Source organism: Lissotriton vulgaris, chromosome 2_1 (genome assembly GCF_964263255.1).
Source record: "Lissotriton vulgaris chromosome 2_1, aLisVul1.2, whole genome shotgun sequence".
In the NCBI taxonomy this organism is placed as follows: Eukaryota; Metazoa; Chordata; class Amphibia; order Caudata; family Salamandridae; genus Lissotriton; species Lissotriton vulgaris.
Genome location: NC_141687.1, coordinates 654,375,000 through 654,398,176, shown reverse-complemented (window position 1 = coordinate 654,398,176; position 23,177 = coordinate 654,375,000).

Sequence of the window (23,177 nt, the reverse complement as noted above, 5' to 3'; positions counted from 1 at the left end):
TGGCCCGCCACCACAACCTCCACATCATCTCCTACGCCAACGACACTCAGCTCATCCTCTCCCTCACCAAGGACCCACGCACTGCCAAAACCAACATCCACAACGGAATAAAGGCCATTGCCGATTGGATGAGAAGCAGCCGGCTGAAACTGAACTCGGACAAGATGGAGGTCCTCATCCTCGGACCCAACCCCTCGGCCTGGGACGACTCCTGGTGGCCAACCACTCTCGGGCCAGCACCAACATCCACCAACCATGCACGCAATCTAGGATTCATCCTCGACTCCTCCCTCTCCATGTCCAAACAGGTAAATGCCGTCTCCTCCTCCTGCTACAACCCCATCCGCATGCTCCGCAGGATCTACAAGTGGATCCCGACCGAAACAAGAAGAACGGTGACACAGGCCTTTGTCAGCAGCAGGCTGGACTATGGCAACGCACTCTATGCCGGAATCCCAGCCAAACACCTACGACAACTACAGCGCATCCAAAATGCCTCCGCCCAAATGATCGTCAACGTCCCCCGCTGCAGCCACATCACCCCCCACCTGACAAACCTACACTGGCTCCCCATCGACAAGAGTATCACCTTCAAACTCCTCACCAATGCACACAAAGCACTCCACAACACCGGACCAGCCTACCTGAACAGCAGAATCAGCTTCCACACCCCCACCCGCCAGCTCCGCCGCACCAGCCTCGCCCTCGCCGCTGTCCCCCGCATCCAACGAACAACCTCTGGTGGCAGATTCTTCTCTTACCTCGCCGCCAAGACCTGGAACACCCTACCTACCCACCTACAGCAGACCAAAGACCTACTCGCCTTCAGAAGACTCCTCAAGACCTGGCTTTTCGAGCAGTAGCGAAACCCACCCCCCTCCCCCTCTCAGCGCCTTGAGACCCTCACGGGTGAGTAGCGCGCTTTACAAATACCATGATTGATTGATTGATTGATACCTGCAGCTCAAGGTACACCAGCGTAAGGCCGTGTGGAGGGTCATTGCAGCAAAGGTGCGAGCCCTGGGGGTATCCAACTAACGACGCACCCATTGCCACAAGAGGTGACTGGCTGACAAAGAACGTGGCTGAGAGGACTTTGGGGCTGCAACCGCGCACTGGGCGTTTGGCACGGCGCAGCTTAACACCACTGATGGCCTGCATTTTGGCAGTGACTAATCCTGAGCTGGATGCATGTCTGAAGGAGCATCGCCGGCAAGGCAGGGGTGAGTATTTGGGGAGGGTGACATTTGCTAGGAGCTGATGCATATGTACAGGGCCTGTGGCAGCGGTGGCCCATGTGAAGTTTGTGTGGTGGTGCTGTGCTATGCCATGTGAGTGGTTGCTGGGATGTGAGCTAGGGTCAGGCATTGGGATAAACTGACCTTAGAAAGCTGATCATCCCTGCTGTGCTTTCTCATAGCCAGATGTGTTAGGATCCACATGGTCATTCATTCAGCATTGGGATAGTGTGGGGAATCTATTAGGGGTTGAACAGCAGGGTCCACTATCTGAGTGTGAATTCATGTATGCCTACTTTGCATGCACCATGGTCAGTGAGACCCACACATCTGACAACAAGGCGACCCAGAGTACCACATGGCGCTTGGTATGGCCTACTTGACATTGTGGACTGTCATGTTCTAATAGGTGTGTGTGTTGTCCCCTCCTGTTCCCTGAAGGTCTGTCAGTGGCAATAAGTGTTGGGACATGATAGGTGTGGGCAGGGCAAGTTGTGTGTCTGTTACACTTCATCCACGGGCATGGTGTTGTGCTGTGTGGCCTTAGCATGACTCAGTCATGGCAGATATTCAGGGTTACAGGCACTGTTGTGGTCTATGTAGTGTGTTGCTGCAATGTGATTGCAGGGTGTGTTGGTCACCATGTTGATTTGGGCATCCCCTGTACTGCATTGATTGAATTGCTTTGTCCAGATGATGACACTAACACAACCCTGCATCTCCCTCTCATGCAGAATCGCCAGTGGACATGGAGGAACAGGAGCCGGAAACCAGTGGTGGCGAGAGTAGCACCACAGCTGCACCGGAGGCCAGTGACACAGAGCCCACCAGCACATCTGAAGGGGACCGTAGTATGCAGGAGGAATCCGTGGCTGAGACACAGAGTACTACATCATCTGATGCCAGCGGTGATACATCCATGTTGGCAGGCACAGGGGATGGCGAGTATGCAACATCATCTACAACACAGCGGCCAGTGCCCAGCCTCCCATCCACTTCATCTGGTGCCTGTGTCCATGTCAGTAAGAGGGGACGACGAGTTACATTCACACCTGGCACCGGAGAGCCTGCACCTGTCCCCCCTGCTGGCCTCAGTGCTGAGTCTGTTGAGCTCCTGCGCCAGCTTTGTGTGGGCCAGACCACCCTGTTCCATGCCTTCAGTGACCTTGACAAGAAATTAGGCCAGGTGGTTGCCTACATGGAGGGCATACACTCTGACGTGGGTGGGCTACACCGTACAGTCCAAGCTTTGTCATCCGCAGTGACGTCTGCCCTTCAACAAACACATGCTCCCATTACTGCTCAAGTGCCTTTGTCCACCCCTCAGTCAGTGGCCACATCAGATGACAGTGACCACGCTCCGCATGTGTCACAGACACGATACAGCACAAGGAGCACACAGCAGACACAACCCAAGCGGTCAAGCCCACAGACACCATCCCCACAGAAGAGCAGAGCCACCCCAGAATGCAAGGACAAGAGCCCGTCAGGGAAGAGCAAGGCCGAAAAATGCAATGAGGCTGACATCAGGCTCACATGCCTCAGAGGCATCACCATCAAAGGACTCTCCTGTCCCTAAAACTTCACACAGAGCTAGGAGTGTTGTGTCTGTGCCCACTGAAGAGGTGTTGTATAGAAAGGGTACACCTAGGAAGGGCACAGGGCCACATATCGCCACAACATCAACTCCAATTCCAAGCTCAGTGACGCAGGTGGAGGAAGGCACTGTAGGGGCCACCCCTGACAAAGAGGCAAAGGATGGCACTGTAGGGGCTACCCCTGGCAAGGAGGCAAAGGAGGACACTGTAGGGACCTCCCCTGGTAAAGGAGCAAAGGAGGGCACAGTAGGTGGGACACCTGGCAAACAGGCAAAGGAGGGCACTGTGGGAGGGACACCTGGCAAACAGGGGTAGGTGGTCCAGAGGCATAGCCAGACAAAGTGTTCCGCAGGATCCAGCACATCACCAGAGGTAGTGCCAGTGTCTGCACCTGACGCGGGACAGTTGGTGTGTGTGCCTGTTGTGTCATCACCAGTTCCCATTAACCCCAAGATAGGGAAGCCATTTCGTATTCCCAAAAAGTGGAAGGCACCCCTCCAACCTTTCCCACCCACACTGTGTCACGGGTCTGCATGAATCCACCTCCACGTGCCACTATGCCTCCTGGTCCAAACAGCCCTCCAGCTTCACAGACAACAGATAGCCTTACATCACCTGCGCCTCTGTCTCCCCACTCAAGTGCTGTCCCCGACACACAGCCAACTCCAAGTCCGCCTGACAGCTAAATGTGAGTGGCAATCCCCCTCATACACCTGTCTCGCATACAGGTGTGCTAGTCCTGCCCATTGTTTGCCACTTGGGTGTGTTGCTGGTCATGGAAGAATACAGTCAAACACACTCACTGTGCAGCTTCTCATGTCCTGAATCCACATTTCTCCCTGGCCACTGATATTGACATTCACTGCTGTGTTGTACTCTCACCTGTACAATGGACACTGGCCCTGTTGCTCTGCTGTGTTGGACTCTCCCCTGTTCAGCCTCTCATGTACTTGCTGTGCCACCTGCCATGGACACTGGCCCTGTTGCTCTGCTGTGTTGGACTCTCCCCTGTGCAGCCTCTCATGTACTTGCTGTGCCTCCTGCCATGGACAATGGCCCTGTTGCTCTGCTGTGTTGTACTCTCACCTGTGCCATGGACACCGGCCCTGTTACTCTACTGTGTTGTACTCTCACCTGTGCTATGGACACTGGCCCTGTTGCTCTGCTGTGTTGTACTCTCACCTGTGCCATGGACACTAGCCCTGTTGCTCTGCTGTGTTTGACTCTCCCCTGTGCAGCCTCTCATGAACTTGCTGTGCCATCTGCCATTGACACTGGCCCTGTTGCTCTGCTGTGTTGGACTCTCCCCTGTGCCATGCCCACTGGCCTTCCTGTTTGTAGTTTGCCTGTGCAGATTATATTGCACATGGACAGCATTTTGTACCTTGCTCTTGTCTACTGTTGTTCTACTGTCACATCTGTGAAATATGTGAATAAAGACAGTTACTCCTGTTGTGTGTTTTGTCAGTGTCCTTGCTGATTAAAGTTATTTTGGTGTGTGAATTCGGATGCCTGTGCCCCATGCTCTATGTGTCACTTCTACATTGCCAAGCTCTTTGCCCCATCACATTTGTAAACAGCGGTGACAGGGTCTTCAGTCCATTCAAACACTGATACTTATGTTATCTGTGTTGGCAGTTTTAACTGTCATGCAGTTCTCTTTTTAGTGGTTTTCTATTGTTGGCTACGTTGTTGCCATGTCCGATTGGGGTACACTTCCAGCACAGGGTCTGATGCTGTGCACAGGTTTGCATGCAGGCTGGGCAATGTCATGATGTATGTGTGTTATTCCTGCATATGTGCCCAGCTGTGTATGTGTATGTTCATTTTGTGTTGGCCCTTAGTCCTGGTCCCCTGGCCTACATGAGATGATCGTAGAAGCTGCTTGATTTTGGCTTTGTGCCCCAGCCTCTCTCTAGTTTCGTTTTTGCTGATCCGGCCATTTTGTTGTTGTTGTGCCTCAGAGACCGTCCCCTACACCGCGCACCCACCTCCCAGCTGATCCTCCCTCCCACTGATTGCATAGCCCTGCTCCCGCCCTCGGCAGCGCTGTGACCGTCATGACGCTCTCAGTAGCGGTCGCTCCCCAAGCTCCCTGCTCTACTCCTGGTATCGTTTGGGCTCCCTGCTCTACTCCTGGTATCGTTTGAGCTGCGCTCTTTGCCCTCATCAGAGAAGTGTTCATCTGCTGGTTGCTGTGTAGAATCGCGCTATATTGTGATAAGCTTTGCCAAATTGTAGTAATAATTATAACCTTCAGCGCTCGCTGTGTTGCTCTGGTTCATATGTGCATTGCTTGTGTTGTGCTTTGATTATTTATAGCGCTTTATTGAAAGATCGTAGAAGCTGCTTGATTTTGGCTTTGTGCCCCAGCCTCTCTCTAGTTTCGTTTTTGCTGATCCAGCCATGTTGTTGTGCCCCGGAGACCGTCCCCTACACCTCGCACCCGCCTCCCAGCTGATCCTCCCTCGCCCCTCCCCCCTCCACTTCTCCACTTATGACAGATGTATTTGCGTGCAGCGGTCGCGCCCCTTGCACGCCGAAGGTATGCCAAAGGTAAGCCCGTCTACGCCGGTCCGCGCCTGGACCGCGCCCAGCGCCAGACCACCTGGTCCTCGCAAAACCCACTCCTCCCGCATAACGTATGAAGCCGCTACCCTCTTTGCCCTTAACCCGGGATGCACACCACAAATCTGCGAAGCTGTGTCAGGACACACCCATGGTCCATTCGTCTGCCACTCCTGCAAGTTCGCCTGCACCAGGACCCACACCAAATCCACTACCTCCAAACACAGCTCCAACTCCAACCACCTGAAGTGCATCCTGCTGAACACCCGCTCGGTCCACAGACACGCCACTGAACTCTGGGACCTACCCGACACTGCATCGCCGGACGTCGCCTTCCTTACAGAAACCTGGATGAACGCTTCATCAGCGCCCGACATCGCCATAGCCATCCCGGACGCCTACAAGATCATCCGAAAAGACCGCACCAACCAAACAGGAGGAGGCATCGCCATCGTCCATAAGAACACCATCCGAATCACGACCAGCTCCGACGATAACCTCGCGACCACCGAACACCTTCACTTCCAGATCCACACCGACCCCAGGACCACACTTAGAGGCACCCTCATCCACAGACCACCAGGAACCCGCACACAATTCAATGAAGACATCACCGACTTCATCAGCCCACATGCCCTCACCTCTGAGTACTACATTCTACTGGGAGACCTCAACTTCCACCTGGAAAAGAAAAACAACAGCAACACCACCACTCTTCTGGACAACCTGGCCAATCTCGGACTCAAACAACTTGTTGACACCCCCACCCACCTTGCCGGACACACGCTCGACCCTATCTTCACCTCCAGCAAACACATCTCCTTCGATCACACCACAGCTCTCCATTGGACAGACCACAACTGCGTTCACTTCAGCTACAAAAAGACCACGACCCACAACCCCCCACAACCTATTCCTCGAAGAAACTGGAACAAAATCACCACCGACCAACTCTTCACATCGCTAAACCAAAACCCTCCTGCCACATCATCGGACCCAAACCAAGCTGCCACCAAACTCACACAATGGATCACCCACAGCGCTGACGTATTAGCACCCTTGAAAAACCATCAGATCAAACAAGGTAGCAAAAAGGCCCCCTGGTTCAACGATGACCTTAAGAAATCCAAGAAGTTATGTCGTACCCTCGAGAAAACCTGGAGAAAAAACCCAACCTCTGACAAACTGACCACCTTCAAGGACGCCACCCGCAAACACCACCAATTGATCCGATCCATCAAGAAATCAGCATTCAAGGATCGACTCGACAACAACGCCCACAACAACAAGGAACTATTCAACATTGTCAAAGAATTTACCAACCCCACCGCCGGCACCAACGACATCAATCCCTCCCGAGACCTCTGCGACTCTTTATCCTCTTTCTTCCACAACAAAATCGCAGACATACATAACAGCTTTGAAAACCAGTCCGATGAACAGCCCACTCCACCCACCTCCGAACCAAAACAGCACTCTCACAACCTTTTCGCCTGGAACCCAATCACCACTGAAGACACCATCCGCCTGATGAACTCCATTCGCTCAGGATCGCCAACCGACCCATGTCCCCACCACATCTTCAACAAAGCAGACTCCATCATCGCACCCCATCTCCGCGATGTCATCAACTGTTCCTTCAACTCCGCTACCTTCCCGGAAAGCTGGAAACATGCCGAACTCAGCGCCCTTCTGAAGAAACCCACAGCAGACCTCTCTGAACTTAAGAACTACCGCCCCATCTCACTCCTCCCATTCCCTGCCAAAGTCATTGAGAAAGCCGTCAATAGTCAGCTCGCCGCCTTCCTTGAATCCAACAATTCCCTCGACCCTTCACAGTCCGGCTTCCGAGCCAAACACAGCACCGAAACCGCCCTCATCGCAGCTACAGACGACATCCGAACGCTACTGGACAATGGAGAAACAGTTGCCCTCATCCTACTCGACCTCTCCGCCGCCTTCGACATAGTATGTCATAGCACACTCATACAACGCCTCAACGACGTCGGAATACAAGGAAAAGCTTTGGATTGGATCATCTCGTTCCTCGCCAGAAGAACCCAGAGAGTCCGCCTCCCCCATTCAAATCAGAGGCCACCGAAGTCATCTGTGGTGTACCACAAGGATCTTCACTCAGCCCCACCCTCTTCAACGTATACATGAGTCCCCTCGCATCCATCGCGCGCCAACACAACCTCAACATCATCTCCTACGCAGACGACACCCAGCTGATCCTCTCCCTCACCAAAGACCCAAACACCGCCAAAACCGATCTACACAAAGCAATGAAAGAAGTAGCCGAATGGATGAAGAACAGCCGTTTAAAACTTAACTCGGACAAAACGGAAGTCCTCATCTTAGGATCATCCCCCTCTGGCTGGGACGACTCATGGTGGCCACCGGCCCTGGGTACAGCACCCATACCTACAGATCACGCACGTAACCTGGGCTTCATCCTAGACTCCTCCCTCTCGATGACCAGACAAGTCAACGCCGTCTCATCTTCATGCTTCAACATCCTACGCATGCTCAAAAAAATCTTCTGCTGGATCCCCACCGAAACAAGAAAGACAGTCACCCACACACTGGTCACCAGCCGACTGGATTATGGAAATACCCTTTACGCCAGGACCACAGCCAAACTACAGAAAAAACTCCAACGCATCCAAAACGCCTCAGCCAGACTCATACTGGACATTCCCCGTCATGCTCACATTTCCGGTCACCTGAAGGATCTCCACTGGCTCCCCGTCAACAAGAGAATAACGTTCCATCTCCTCACCCACGCACACAAGGCCCTCTACGACCTAGGACCCGAATGCCTCAACACACGACTGTCCTTCTACACACCCACCCGCGAACTACGATCATCCAATCAAGCCCTCGCCCCAATTCTGCGCATCCACAGATCCACCATGGGAGGAAGATCCTTCTCCTACTTAGCGGCCAAAACCTGGAATTCTCTCCCCACTCACCTCCGACTTACACAGAACCACCTCTCCTTCAGAAAGCAACTTAAAACCTGGCTATTCGATAAGTAATGCACCCACCCTCCCTCAAGCGCCTTGAGACCCTCTGGGTGAGTAGTGCGCTATACAAATTCCTGAACTTGAACTTGAACTAGATGTGTGCTCTTGGGTGGTGAGGAGGTGCGCAGTGTGACGGGTGTGATTTTGTAGTGTGTGTGGGTGTGTGTGTGCCCCTGTATTGTGATAGACACGCATGTGTCACCCAGGAGTTGTGTGCCTATTGTTTGGATTGTCCTGCCCTGTGTAAATGATTGTATGCCCTTGTGTGAGTTGTCTGGTGTGCACTGTGCAGTGTGTTGTTGTGTCCATGCAGTTCTGTGTCACTCCTCCTTTGTTTTGGTCACTTATGAGTGTGCAAAGTGTGTAACTTGCGCATCAGTGTTGTGTTTGTTTGATCATCAATGTGTCCTGAGTGTGTTTGGTTAGATTGTGTGGCCCTGCTGCTCCTCACTGGCATTGTGTTTCTGTTTCTCATGCATTGCAGGGACATGGTGCCTTTTCTCCTTCTGTATGGCATGGTGTGTGGTGTGATGCCATCCCCTATGTGTGCCACTTGTGCCTAGCCATCGTGGGTCTGCACTCCCTCTAGTTGTGTATGGTACACCCCTTAGATGTCGACTACAGACATGCAAGTCGGTTGACTTTGATGTCAGCTGTCCCCTTTGTTTACATGTGTATGTGCCTCCCCATCACTTCATTTGTGAGACTGTGCCTTGGGGTGCAGTTCTAGGGCCAAGAGTGATATTGCACTCTGGACATTGCCCCAATGGTTTATGTGTGATGTTCTTGAGCTATTTATCAGTGAGGATTTCCCATGTGCACCTGGGCTGTGTGTGCTGCCCAGTGCTCTGGTGTAGGTGGTTCTGCTCTTGTATCCCAGAGTGGTGCATCCTGTTGTTCCAATGTTGGATGTCTGTGTGTTGGCTGTTGTATTGCTTCACTTCCTGGGTGTGCTGTTGTTTTTGTGCTGTGCTCATTCGTGGTGTGTGTGTAGGTTGTGTCAGTCATGTCTGTGTGTAGCTGTTGTTGCTGTTATGCACACACTGCTTGTTGTGCATACCGTGGTGCGTGTATGTGGGCTTGACATTGCCTGATGTGCATTCCCTGATGTCCTGTGGTGTTTGATGATTTATGTTTCATGGGCATCTGTGGTTGGTTTGATGTGGGAGTGTAGGTCTGTACAGGTGCACTTCTTGTGTGATTTGTGGTATGTTGTGTGTGTTTTGTTCTTGAGTGATGATGTTGTGCACTCATGTTGTGTTTGTGCTCTCATTGCCTTTCCACAGTTTTGCTGACAAGGTATGTCTGTTTTTGTTGTGGTTCTGTGGGTGTTCCTGTGGTGTTTGTGTGTAGTTTTTGCGCAGGCATCTGTTCAGGTTTCCCTGTGTGTCTGTTCTGTTTGTGGATACACCCAGGGTGTGTGTTTGTTTGTGTGTGTATGTGCTGGGAAGTATTGGCAGCCTTCAGTGTGTGAGGCACTGGTGTTGCGTGTTCCTTGTCAGACACTCCTGCAGTGGCTGTCTCCCTAGTTGTTTGTTCTGTATTGTGCTTGCTTGTTGCTCTGCTTGTTGCTTGTTGGTGTGCATGGAGGTGCACAGGATGGGCACCTGGCCTGTGACTTGATGGGGTGTGTTGATGTGTGTTTGGGGGTGGTGTGTCCCTATGGTCTTTGTGCCCTGCCCATGCCTTGTAGTGGCCCTGCCTTCTGCATTGTGCGCATGTGTTGACCGCGGCAGTGACGTGACCGGGAACGGGACGTTGCTGCTAGTTCGTGGTCGATGTGTGTCCTAGATGCAGAGGGGTGACTTGTTGGCAGGTGGGTAAATGTGTGGGTGCTCTTGTGGATGTGTTTTGACCCCCAGCAGGGTGTCTGTGGTGAAATTGGACCCTGTGTCAGCCCGTGTGTTGTGTGTTGTATTTGTGTATTTGCAAACCTTCGGCAGCGTATGCGGTGGCCCATTTGATGGTAATGCTGTAGCAGGTACATGACCGGATGCATATGTAGAGCTGGGTCCATGGCGTTCATGACCGGGTGGAGAGGACCGGGTCTCTGCTATGGCGCTCTGCTGTCGAGTTTCCGCCGTCTCTGTTTGGGCGGTGTCTCGCTGCGGTGCGTCTGCCTGTTTGGGCCATCCTAATTTGTGGAGCGGGGCGGCTGTCATTCCGCACGACGGTGAGTCTCCATTGGCTCCCACCTCCACAGTGGTGGCCACTTTGATGGCGGTGCGCGTCGCTCCGCGGCGATCGGGATATTACTTATGTTTTGCTATACTAATATGGCGGATGTGAGTACCGCTGCTTGTGGGCGGAAAAGGGCTTTTTTCCACCCCACCAACACCGCGGTGGTGCCACCACCCGACATCCTAATGGACCCCTAAGTATCCATGTCTTGACAGTTGGGCTTCAGGACAAAGTTTCTTGGCAGGTATTGAAATATTCCTAAATGCAAGTGTTGTTCTTTGCATATAAAGGATTTTATGAGGGCACCATTAGAAGAAAAGCATGCTGAATAGAAGATTGTGCGCCCATCGCATTCAGTTCAGCTTCCTCTGATTGGAGTTGAGGCATACCTATGGGAGAAGGACCCTGCTTAAACAAATGTGTATGTACAAAAAAGGTAGGCACTTAAAATGCTGAATAGCCTAAGTGTCTATGTGAAAGGAAATATGTTGTTCAGATGGTACACAGCACATTCTATACAATAAGAATGTTTCTTTAACTTTTTGTGGATTCCGAGTTGATACAGCTTCGAAAGCTAACACTGGCAAATAAAAAGTAGTGTGTGAACATCAGATTCCTGTGAATAAACCATCAGATTCTCAAAGACCTCCTCAGCATTTGAAGAAATCTCAATACAAAGGGTATGATGGGAGCAGTCACGGCTGGCATAACTCGTGGGTGGGGAAGCGGGGGGTTGTGAAGGGGAGGGTTTAATTTAATGATTAAAAAAAAGAAACATACCTTCCCACCGGCCGTGTCCCGCTTTGTCTCTGCTCCTGCTCCTGCTCCCCTGCTCTCCTGCCTCCAGCAGGGACAGGAAGGAGCATTGTGATTGGTCGGGACGCTGTCCAGCCAGGGGCTAATGGCCCGGCCATGTTCTCCATTTAGGCTGCATTGCACCCTACATGGAGTAGGGCAGAGTGTGCATGACTGGTTTGGTCGACCCTAAACCAGTCATGCGCTCTCAGGAGTGGGCACACCACTCCTCCCCTGCCCAGCCCTGCTCAAAGAGCAGCCCCGCCCGCCGGCAACCAAACCCTTCTGCTTTCTCGCAGTGCGAGAAGCAGAAATATAAAATGGTAGTCATTGCCATTTTATGTTTCTGGTTTTCGCACTGCGAGTAAGCAGTGGGGCGAGCCCCCTCGGCCCTAGTGGAGGAGCCACCCTTGGACAGGAGGAATCCTTAGTGGGAACAAGACCCACAAATCTTCAAGAAAAAAGGGATGTTATAGTTTTATTTGTTCCTGGTATTAAAGGATTTTATGTCTGGTGGCTGGCAAACCAAGAGTTAACAGTCTGACAACTGGTCTAGGACTTTAGAATACTGTAAGCCAAGTAAAGAACAGGAACTGAAGTACTCAGGATTTTCTAGCGAAATATTTGAGTTGTCACTAGGAAAAAAGCAGTTCTTGCAATATGACTGGTGGACATACTGCAAGAACAAGCAATGGTGACAAGCAGTGATGAAAGAGTTCCACAAATCCAACGGGGAGTTATTCTAGAGCTGAGATACTACCAGCATGGATGTGATTGGGCAAAAAATCAAACGACAATCTAGGTATTTGTTAGAGAGTTTAGCTATCACCTTTCAAAGAACCATGGGGCATATTATCAAGGACACAGTTCACATCTAACATGGGCTTCGATTGGAATTCATAGAGCATATTATCAAGGCCATTATCGCCGCTTTATCGGCAGCTTCCTGCCGATAAAAGCGGCGATAATGTATCGCCTGTGCTTGATAATATGCCCCCATAAGAAGATAGAATAAAAAAAGGAAGCAGGAGGAAAAAACAGGTAATACGAAGCGAAACATAAATAGAAAAGAGAAGCAAAGGAAAGGAAGAAGGAAATAAGGAAACTTTCCTTGAGGGAGCAATTCTTGCATACCTTCATGCAAGGTCGGGAATGCATGCTCCATTCAACCACTCAGTGGCAGCAATGCAGTTCAAAGTGGGTGGTAATTTATTTATCTGGCTACGTCCTAATTGGTATCTAGTGTGCTAAGGGGCGAAGATTGAGGCTGTTACTTGGTGGGCAATATGGGGTGCAGCAGACTGCCACGCCAATGAGCAAGTCGCACCTCAAGGGAAAATTTCATGGGTGGGCCATCAAGCTTTGTTGGAGGTGGACAGATGAGAGAGGAGGTGGAGAGGATTTTGCAGAATATGGACTCAGAACTCCTTCATTTATGTCCAATTTGGGGAATTTAACTCACATTATTTATGTTATAGTTACATCTGTGAAAGCTCACCATGAAAATGTATGTATGGTCTCTGCAACATGCTCAGAAACACTCTAGCATTTTAGAGGATATGATTTGTGAATACTGACAATGTGAGAACATTCACAGCACCTAAAATTGGAGGTACACATTCCAGCAGCAGTGATGGACCCTGGTAAATAAACAGCCTGAGTGTTTCTTCCCAAAGTGATTCACCTAGAGGGCATGAAGCCATTTTGGTGAAAAAATGTTGTCGTCGTCCCCCGTCCCCCCCCCGCCCCCCCTTTTATGGATAATTTTTACTGCTGCCACTTTGGAAAAGAGAACTATTTATCACAGTGGTGATCTGCAAGTCTGATAGCAAATCTCAAAATCACCTCCAAAACCCTTATCCCCTACCCAAGCGCTGTCTTTGCGTGAAACTAGGTCATATATCTTCCTCATTTATGGCATCAACTCGGGTATGAGATTTGAGTGACATCAGACTTGGAGTATGACAGTATTTTGAGACTGCCCAAAAGACCGTGACAGCATTATTGATGTAGAGAAGTCAAATGTGACATAATCTAAGCATCAAATATTGGTATGCAAACGAATCGTGTAATACGAAGTATATCTGTTGTGACCTCATGTGGAAAACAGAAGGGAATGTTTTATATTGTTGGATCATGTTTGAATTTACAAGTTTGCTAAGTAATTGTAGTAATACTGTAAAATGTTGTATCAGGATATTTAGGCAATGTTGCGATTAATATGGCTAAAAGTGGATTATCTAAGGAGAGAGGGATCTCGCACGGCGTGATAGACAAATTTGTGTAGGTAATGGATTGTGGCGTGCAATCGGGTAGTGACACTGTCTGACCCAACAGTGTGAGCACGGAGCTAGAAATTTCGAGGGTCCCCCTACTGGGAGGGGAACAATCCGGTGCACAGCGTAAGGACCGTAGTCTTATTCCTTAGACACATTAGTCAAGAGTCTGCATGTGTGATTTCACAGTTTTAATCTTCAGGTGGTGAATATTCATGCATATTCAATTTCATTATGGAGATATAAGCCACTACAAAGTTTATGATTCAAGCATTGTAATCCTTAACACAAAATCCCGATGCATTTCGGGCAAAAGCCCTTTCTCAAGGGAATGCTATGAAGAGGTGTGGTGACCATCGTTCTGGCATGCCGCGAGGCACCCGGTACACCTTTTCATAGCATTCCCTTGAGAAAGGGCTTTTGCCCGAAATGCATCGGGATCTTGTGTTAAGGATTACAATGCTTGAATCATAAACTTTGTAGTGGCTTATATCTCCATAATGAAATTGAATATGCATGAATATTCACCACCTGAAGATTAAAACTGTGAAATCACACATGCAGACTCTTGACTAATGTGTCTAAGGAATAAGACTACGGTCCTTACGCTGTGCACCGGATTGTTCCACTCCCAGTAGGGGGACCCTCGAAATTTCTAAAAGTGGATTATGTCTTATTTTATTTTTAAATTTGAAAAAAAGCTGAATATGCGCACGATTTTAAGCCTTGTAAATATGCTGTAACAAAGTAATAAAATGCAATTATGAGAAACAAAATCATGGTAAAATGAGCCATGATAGTGGGAATTTAAGATTTGATTTGAGAGGGTCTGTAGTCAAAAGAATGGCTTAAAGTTTGGACAAAAGAACCAAAACATTTAACACAAAATAAATACCATTACTCTCCGATTACACTGTCCTGAACCGATTTAACGTTACAACAAGCATCCACTTGTATTTAATGTTACTCTTTAACACTAAAGTGAAGAGTTCCTTTAACAGTACATTGCACTCCGTAATGAGGAAGTTGTCCACGGGGAAGCATTTAAAGGCTCCGAGTTCATATGAAATGGCTGACTGAGCCAGAGAATTCAACATGGAGTAAGGAAATGAAGTTGGCGGCTTTAGTGCCTTGTGAGAAGTGGGGCACTGAAGAAAACCTGATGAGACTAGAATATCACAGCCCATGAGGCAGGGCTCAATTTGCATACAAAGAGTTTCAGTTTATGTGTCAAAAAGAGAAAACTCCTTAAGAAAATTCAGTACAAGTAGACATATTTATCTCTTTGCCTATCATGTACAATGTTATTATATACATGCTTAAAATAATCACCACTCTCAGTCCAATTTAGAAGAAGGCGGTACTACAAGATAGACATAGACGCCTGATTACTTAAAGTGTCAGGGCATAAACAAGCCTGAGGGTGATTATATATTGTTACAAAAGAGACTGCATGGTCTAGTCTGTGATACCAAATGCATGCCCAGGTAAATTTACTGCACCATCACATCAGCAGGGTGTTATCCTCACTTGTACTGAACATTCTCCATGCAGATGATGAAGGGACCCATATACACAATCACCATATGAGTGTCGGACATAGTTCCTCTATGTAGGCTGAGGTCTTCTAGTCACCAGGGATGATCCAGGTATTATCATCTCTGTCACAAAAATGTGCCTAGTGGTATCTGTTTACAGCCACCCCTGGGGCCTCATTTATGAGGCATTGCGTCAGTTTTGCGCTGCGGATGTGTCACTTTTTGTGACGCATCTGCGGCGTAAAACATGCGCCTTGTTGCGCCATATTTAAAAAGTGAAGCATCTAGGTAGATGCGTCACTTTTTAAACCCCTGCGCCACATTATACCTGCGTCAGGTATAATGTATGCAGAGGGGGCGTTCCTCCGCAAAATGCCTCGTAATAGTGACGCAGTGAAATCTATGAGATTTCACTGCGTCACTTTTAGGATGCGGTTGCGTCAAAATCTTGCACCTGCCTCACAGCAGGCGTAAGACTGACGCAAGCCCTTTCACATGGGGCTTTCCCCATGTGAAAGGACGCATTGCTGGAGATGCGTCACTTTTGTGACACACTCCAGCAATGCGTCACTTTTGCGCTTACAGATGCGTCAGAAATACGGACGTATCTGTAAGCCCTTGCAACATGATGCGTCATACATTAAATATGACACATCATTGGTGTCGCAAGGAGTGCGCAGTGAAAAGTGACTCATCGCTGTTTTCACGCAGCGATGCGTCACTTTTCATAAATAAGGCCCCAGGGGCCTCATTTATGAGGCCTTGCGTCAGTTTTGCGCTGCGGATGCGTCACTTTTTGTGACGCATCTGCGGCGTAAAACATGCGCCTTGTTGCGCCATATTTAAAAAGTGACGCATCTAGGTAGATGCGTCACTTTTTAAACCCCTGCGCCACATTATACCTGCGTCAGGTATAATGTATGCAGAGGGGGCGTTCCCCCGCAAAAAGACTCGTAATAGTGACGCAGTGAAATCTATGAGATTTCACTGCGTCACTTTTAGGATGCGGTTGCGTCAAAATCTTGCGCCTGCCTCACAGCAGGCGTAAGACTGACGCAAGCCCTTTCACATGGGGCTTTCCCCATGTGAAAGGACGCATTGCTGGAGATGCGTCACTTTTGTGACACACTCCAGCAATGCGTCACTTTTGCGCTTACAGATGCGTCAGAAATACTGACGTATCTGTAAGTCCTTGCGACATGATGCGTCATACATTAAATATGACGCATCATTGGTGTCGCAAGGAGTGCGCAATGAAAAGTGACGCATCGCTGTTTTCACGCAGCGATGCGTCACTTTTCATAAATGAGGCCCCTGGGGCCTCATTTATGAAGGCCTTGCGCCACTGGTACGTCACTTTTTCCCATTTTAAAAGTGACGCACCGGCAGCGCAAGGCCTTCATAAATAAGGCTCCTGGGGCCTCATTTATGAAAAGTGACGCATCGCTGCGTGAAAACAGCGATGCGTCACTTTTCATTGCGCACTCCTTGCGACACCAATGATGCGTCATATTTAATGTATGACGCATCATGTCGCAAGGACTTACAGATACGTCAGTATTTCTGACGCATCTGTAAGCGCAAAAGTGACGCATTGCTGGAGTGTGTCACAAAAGTGACGCATCTCCAGCAATGCGTCCTTTCACATGGGGAAAGCCCCATGTGAAAGGGCTTGCGTCAGTCTTACGCCTGCTGTGAGGCAGGCGCAAGATTTTGACGCAACCGCATCCTAAAAGTGACGCAGTGAAATCTCATAGATTTCACTGCGTCACTATTACGAGTCTTTTTGCGGGGGAACGCCCCCTCTGCATACATTATACCTGACGCAGGTATAATGTGGCGCAGGGGTTTAAAAAGTGACGCATCTACCTAGATGCGTCACTTTTTAAATATGGCGCAACAAGGCGCATGTTTTACGCCGCAGATGCGTCACAAAAAGTGACGCATCCGCAGCGCAAAACTGACGCAAGGCCTCATAAATGAGGCCCCTAGTGTTTGCAGAGTAGTGGGGGGTGGGGGGGGGGGTGGGGCGGGAAGCCCCTGACAACACTTCTCCACTAGGAGGTCCTCTAACGGATGGCAAACCCCTCCCAACGCACGCCATCGGAGAAGCAGCTTCAAGGGTATGCAGACTCAAAAAGTATGTTTTTGTTTCTGTCATTTTCAGCTGGTAATTCTAGACAGTTCTCCGTGTTTGTGTTGGGGTAGTTTCAGCCATCTGCCAAGCTCAATCAGAGTCCACTTTTTCTCGACCACCATGGGGGTGACCGCGAAAGTGTGGTCACCCTGGAAAGTGAACTCCCCCATGCCATATTCCCTAATGGTAAAAACACTGAGCGATAAGCAAGTCCTCCCTCGTTTTTTTTTTTTTTTTACTAAACGAAGAAACATCTTTAAAAAATAAGGAAATACTTTGTGAATATGGCGAGAGCTACGGAAGCTAATGCGGCTGAGAATGTTCCAGACCGATTTTTGGCAGAGATTGCTCGGGCCTCTGCACAAGGCCTTCACATTATGAACTTTGTGACCAAAAACATATGCATGTGTGCTGAAGATTGCACCCTCCCAGCTGGCGAACACCAGGAAGTATCCCAGGATTTACTCACTGGGACTGAGGGCGCATTTACCCTTCACCCACAAATTCCTCATTCTGACCACGGAAAACATCCTTCATGTCGCCAAATGGGCATTACTCTCCGTATGCTCCAGGAGAGCTTTATGCACTTTTCATTCGTCATTATCACCCTCTGTGCCTGTTCTCCAGGCTGAAACGCAGGGTCTTTAAGCGTGATTTAGCATGCAGAGTTAACCTGTGAAATCTGCTTTTCACCGTCTAACATTAGCTGTCACCCCGGACACCAGCGTACAATGCATCCGTGAGATGTATGAAAGGAAGGCCAGGAATTCAGTTAATTAACCACATCAGTTCCTTAACGTGATCAATTTTAATTAAACTGAATTTTAATAGAGATCTGTGTAGTCTGCAGAGAGCAGTTGCTAATTCTGCAAAGCATGTGCTGCTTTTCACTTCGGATTTGCTTCCATCTAATTAATATGGATAGGGCATTAAGTCCTTTGGACTCTGGTGGTTTTCATTTCATGACTATTAATGATTTTAATGAACTAGACTAATTCAGTAGTTTCCATTCCAGTGTTTCGGAGTCTTGTTCATCACAAATTTCAGGTTTATAATTGGTTTCCAGGTCTTAACAGTGGGCATTGATCAGCTTCAGCAGTTCTTCTTACAGCCCCATAAAACGGAGCACATGGTTTAACCCGTTAGCTGCACGCCAGTGCGTGAATACAGCTTCTACATCTACACCTATCAGTTTAGGGGAGTGACATGTGATGCGAGGGGTGTGCACCCGGCTTCCGTTAATCTCCCGCTGACCGTGATTATCTGCCTACCCACAGTTCGTTGACTTTATATTTACTTTCAGACCCAGTTTCCCCCTGAAAACTGGCAATATTTCGTCGCACGTTAGTGCTGAAAATGGATGTATCATTTTTTTTGCAACTTAATGTCGAAACTGTTCTCCTCCTGACTCTGAAACTTTAGCTTTTTTTCTCAAAACAGGGCAATTGGGGGCACGACACTCACGTTTTAACTTGAAACCCACATCCATAAAACTTTAGGAACTGTGGTTTGTAATGGAAGTCTTGGAAAACATTAAGGAATGTTTTCTACGGAAAATATCCGCAGCGTTGCATGCCCCTAGTAATGCTATAGTATGGACCGATTTATCATGATTTGCAGCGTGGCACGTGACTACCTAAGACACTTTAGAATGTTACATGACTGCACGTCTACATACCCGATCGTGTCCAGTAATGTACTGCTCACTAGTATCAGCAATAAGAATGATAAAAGCACTTTACCATACAACATTCCTTTAAAGGCAGACCTATTGGCATTGTCATTGCTTGTTTTAAGACCCTGTGGTGGATTCTCACGTTATGGTTCTCTCAAAACATAATTTGACATCAGCTTGGTATCAAGAGGGGACCATTTAGTGGTTGTTTAATAATTAGACTCAGATTCACAAAAGCTTAAAAAGCACGAGTACACTTACACCATGTGTGCTTAGGGTCAAAGTTCATAACATGAGCTAAAAAAGAGTGCTGATTTACAAAAACCGGGACACTCGTATATTAAAATCCATGTCTTTTGTATATTACACCTAGCCTACCAATTATGTAAGTACAAAAATATCCAGATCCTCGGAATGGGAATCACAAAGTAGCTCAAAAACAAAAGCAACATGACTCATTGCCATTGCCCTGTGATATTTATTAGTTATAATTTTTAATTCACAATGTATGTCAGTGTTCGGGCTGTACTGTTCCCATGAGAAGCATGGTCAAGTCTGATTTTCATATGGCTGGGTCCAAAGTGGGGTGGCGTAGTGAGCAAAAAATGTATTGGATTTAAACCAAAAATTTTGACTGTGGGTGAATGTTTGATTCATTCAGCATTCCGTCCATCATTTGTTGCCGCAGCACTTTTTGCACTAAGTGGGATGGGTATGACCAGACATGGGTCCCTTGCTCGCTATGACACTGGATTCAAGCTATATTGGCTGATGAGGGGTTTTACCTCGAAACTGGCCCCAGGATGCTTGTTTCCGGTCCAACAAGGACCTGGCCTGGCAGTTCGGTCTGGATGTTCCCATGAGGAGCAGGGTCCAGAATGATTTGGAAATGGCTGGGTCCAAATTGGGGTGGCTAGTGAGCAAAAGAACAATGGCTTTAACCCAGATCTCTTTACTGGGGGTGAATGTTTGATTCATTCCGCATTCCATACATCATTCATTGCTGTAGCACTTTCCTGCTTCTAGGCACAGGTATACATAGGAATCAGAAAATAAACATTCTAGGAAAGCAATGCAACAGAAAGGGGTACTGCTGGCCATTAGAGGAAGCACAGAGGAATGGCAGGAAAAGAGTGAGAAGCGGCTAAGAGAGTGGAGAGGCTTGGAAAAGGGACAAGAAGAGTTGAAGACTGAAGGTTTGAGGTGATGTTTCCTATTATGTGAATGGCTTTGGAGGTTTTTGAATACTTTGAGGTGAAAATGTCGCAGTATCATGTGCCTAGCATGGGAGCAGTATGAAGAGCATATAAAGATGTTAAAGATGCAAACAGAGTAATCTTAAAGACGTTTGAAGCTCTGGGCAAGACACATTTGGGGGCCCGCATTCAGAGCAACTTTGATATTTGTTGCTGATAATCTGCTACTACAGGCCTGCAAGATGCTAAATAATATTGCATTCTTCATTAAAATACTCCAGAACAGTTTCTTACAGAAAGAAACTGACAACATATTGATGGCTGGAGCCCAAACCCTTAAGATGACATTGAAGAGAGAGAGATTCGGGGTAAAAGCAGGCAGACAGTGGAAAAAAATTAAGGCAGGCAGACAGATGGGAAGAAGTTGAAATAGAGAAAAAGAGATGGAATATAAAGAAAAAAGCACTCTTCCAGGCAGACCCTTGAATGATCGGCACACTGGGCTATTGCAAAGTTTGCCCATGCCTTAAAATGTTTTTGGATGCAAATGTTTCAAAAGCCTATGTAGTTTGTAATGTAGGCAACAGAGAACAATCATGCCTGCAGCATCAGTTGAAGTTGTTTTAGTGAGTGTATGAAGGTTATGAAATTGTTATGGTGCTTAGTTCCTTGGGAAGATTGTTCCAAATGTTGCCACCTGCCACTCGGCGTGTTTTGCCTCCATATCTTGCAAGTGATACAGCACTTTCTGGGTCCACTTGCTTATCATTGGTCCTCTGGTTTAACTTTTTGATCTGGCGGGGGCAATCTGCCCGACATCGTTGCACTAAAGACCCCCCGCCATATTAGGATGGCATGGGGGACCTCAGCGGACGGAAAGACCGCCCGCCGCTTTTCCGCCCCTGCCGCCTTGCGGCCGGGGCGGAAAAGGAATAATATGGTGGTGATGTCTATCAGACACCGCCAGCCATATTAGGATGGGCTTCTCTGAATGCCTTTCCATGGCGCATGCGGAGAATCCCTGTGGGGGCCCGTTGCGGGCCCCCCGGGACACCGGAGGGGGGAATAGGGGGGGTGCACATGGGGGGTACCTATGGTACCCCCCAGCATTTCCATGCACAGCATGGCAGGCACCGCGCGGTGCCTGCCCTGCTGTGCATGGAAGTGCACAGCTTGCTTTCCTGCCATTGTGGCAGGCGGTCCTGAGTGCACCGCCCGCCACAATGGTATGAATGCAGGATTCGCCCGCCACTGTGGCGGGCGCATCCTAATACTGGCAACGGAACCCCTGCCCTTAAGGCGGGCGGTCCATATTACCACGGGGATGGCGGGCGGGCAAAGTCCGCCCGCCATCCTAATGAGGCCCCAAATATTCAGAAAGACAAGCAGACAATAATGGTTAAAACTGACCTAGAATGTGATGTCGAAATCTTTATTACAGAAAGTCAAGTGACCAATTTAAGGAAACAAAAAGATGGAGCACCAGGTCCAAATGGCGTCCCGTTTGCTCTCTACAAAGAAGATCCAGACTTATGGGTTGCATATTTAACAAAGGTTTTTAATGAAGTCGTACAAACCGGGCAGATACCAAAATCGTGGAGAGGATCATTAATATCTCCTATCTTTAAGAAAGGAAACTGGCAACTACTGGAGAACTATCGTTCGATTACCCTCGAATATACTGACGCACAATTGTTTGCGGGGCTATTACTATCAAGTTTAACAGATTGGATTAAGGAGAAGCGGGTAATACCCCCGAATCAAGCTGGGTTTATCAAAGGTCTAGGAATCCCCACAAATACACTAATCCTATCTGTTTAATGGATAAGGCGCTTTTAGATAAGCAGCCCCTGTACTTTTGTTTTGTTGAATTTAAATTGGCATTCGACTGTGTGAACAGGCACCTACTGTGGATGAAAATTAAGGATCAAGGAATTCCAGACTCACTACTAAAACTGATACATTTATTGTACTCTGACAATTGGGTCAGGGTGAGAATTGGTGATGGCCGAACACTAACCAATGAAATACATACGACTGGAGGATTAAAGGAAGGGTGCGTCCTTGCTCCACTGCTTTTTAATCTATTTCTAGCAGATCTCTCTATCGTACTGAACAAAGGTAATGCACATCCGCCGAGGCTAGCTGGAAAGCAAATATCTAACCTGTTGTACGCAGATGATGTTGTACTTTTAATTAGGGGGCTCGCACAACAATATGTATTTAAACAAAATGCATTTCGAAGGAACGAAACTAAGGTGGCGACTGCTTATATTTTATTGGCTGAAAATCAATTAGCTGAAAATCTTAGAGCCGGTGGGCCGAGTAGCCAAGATATTATGCAATTGGAAAACAAACTTATGACTTTACGCTCAGTTATTAAAAGTTCACTTAGGGAGAAAAACAATCGCAAAATACTCAAATATAAATTGTCCCAATATGAATGTGGAGATAGAGTAGGGAAGTTCTTGGCCTACAAAGATGCCAACGATCGGGCAACGACTTTAATAAAATCTATAAGGGGCTCCAACGATATTTTATACTCCCAGCCTGTACAAATTAACAGTTTGCCTCTTACTATGAAAATGTATACACTCCTGAGAGTAGGAATACGGAAGATCAGATCCAATCTTACATAAATGAGAAATTACCATCAAAAGAATACTTAGATCAGGAAAACATCAACAAACTGGAAGAGAATTATACTTTAGCAGAGTTACGCTTGGCGGTGTTTTCTCTTCCATCTAACAAGGCGACAGGGGAAGATACACTTCCGATAGAATTATATAAAATTTGTGCAGATGAAATTTTGTCTTTTTTTGTTTAGTAAATAATCCAATTAGTGCTACAGGAAAGGCCCCGGACTCCTGGAGAACTGCCAAAATTATGTTTTTTAAAAAAAAACCTCCTACGGAATGCAGGTCCTAAAGACCTATTTCTTTGATT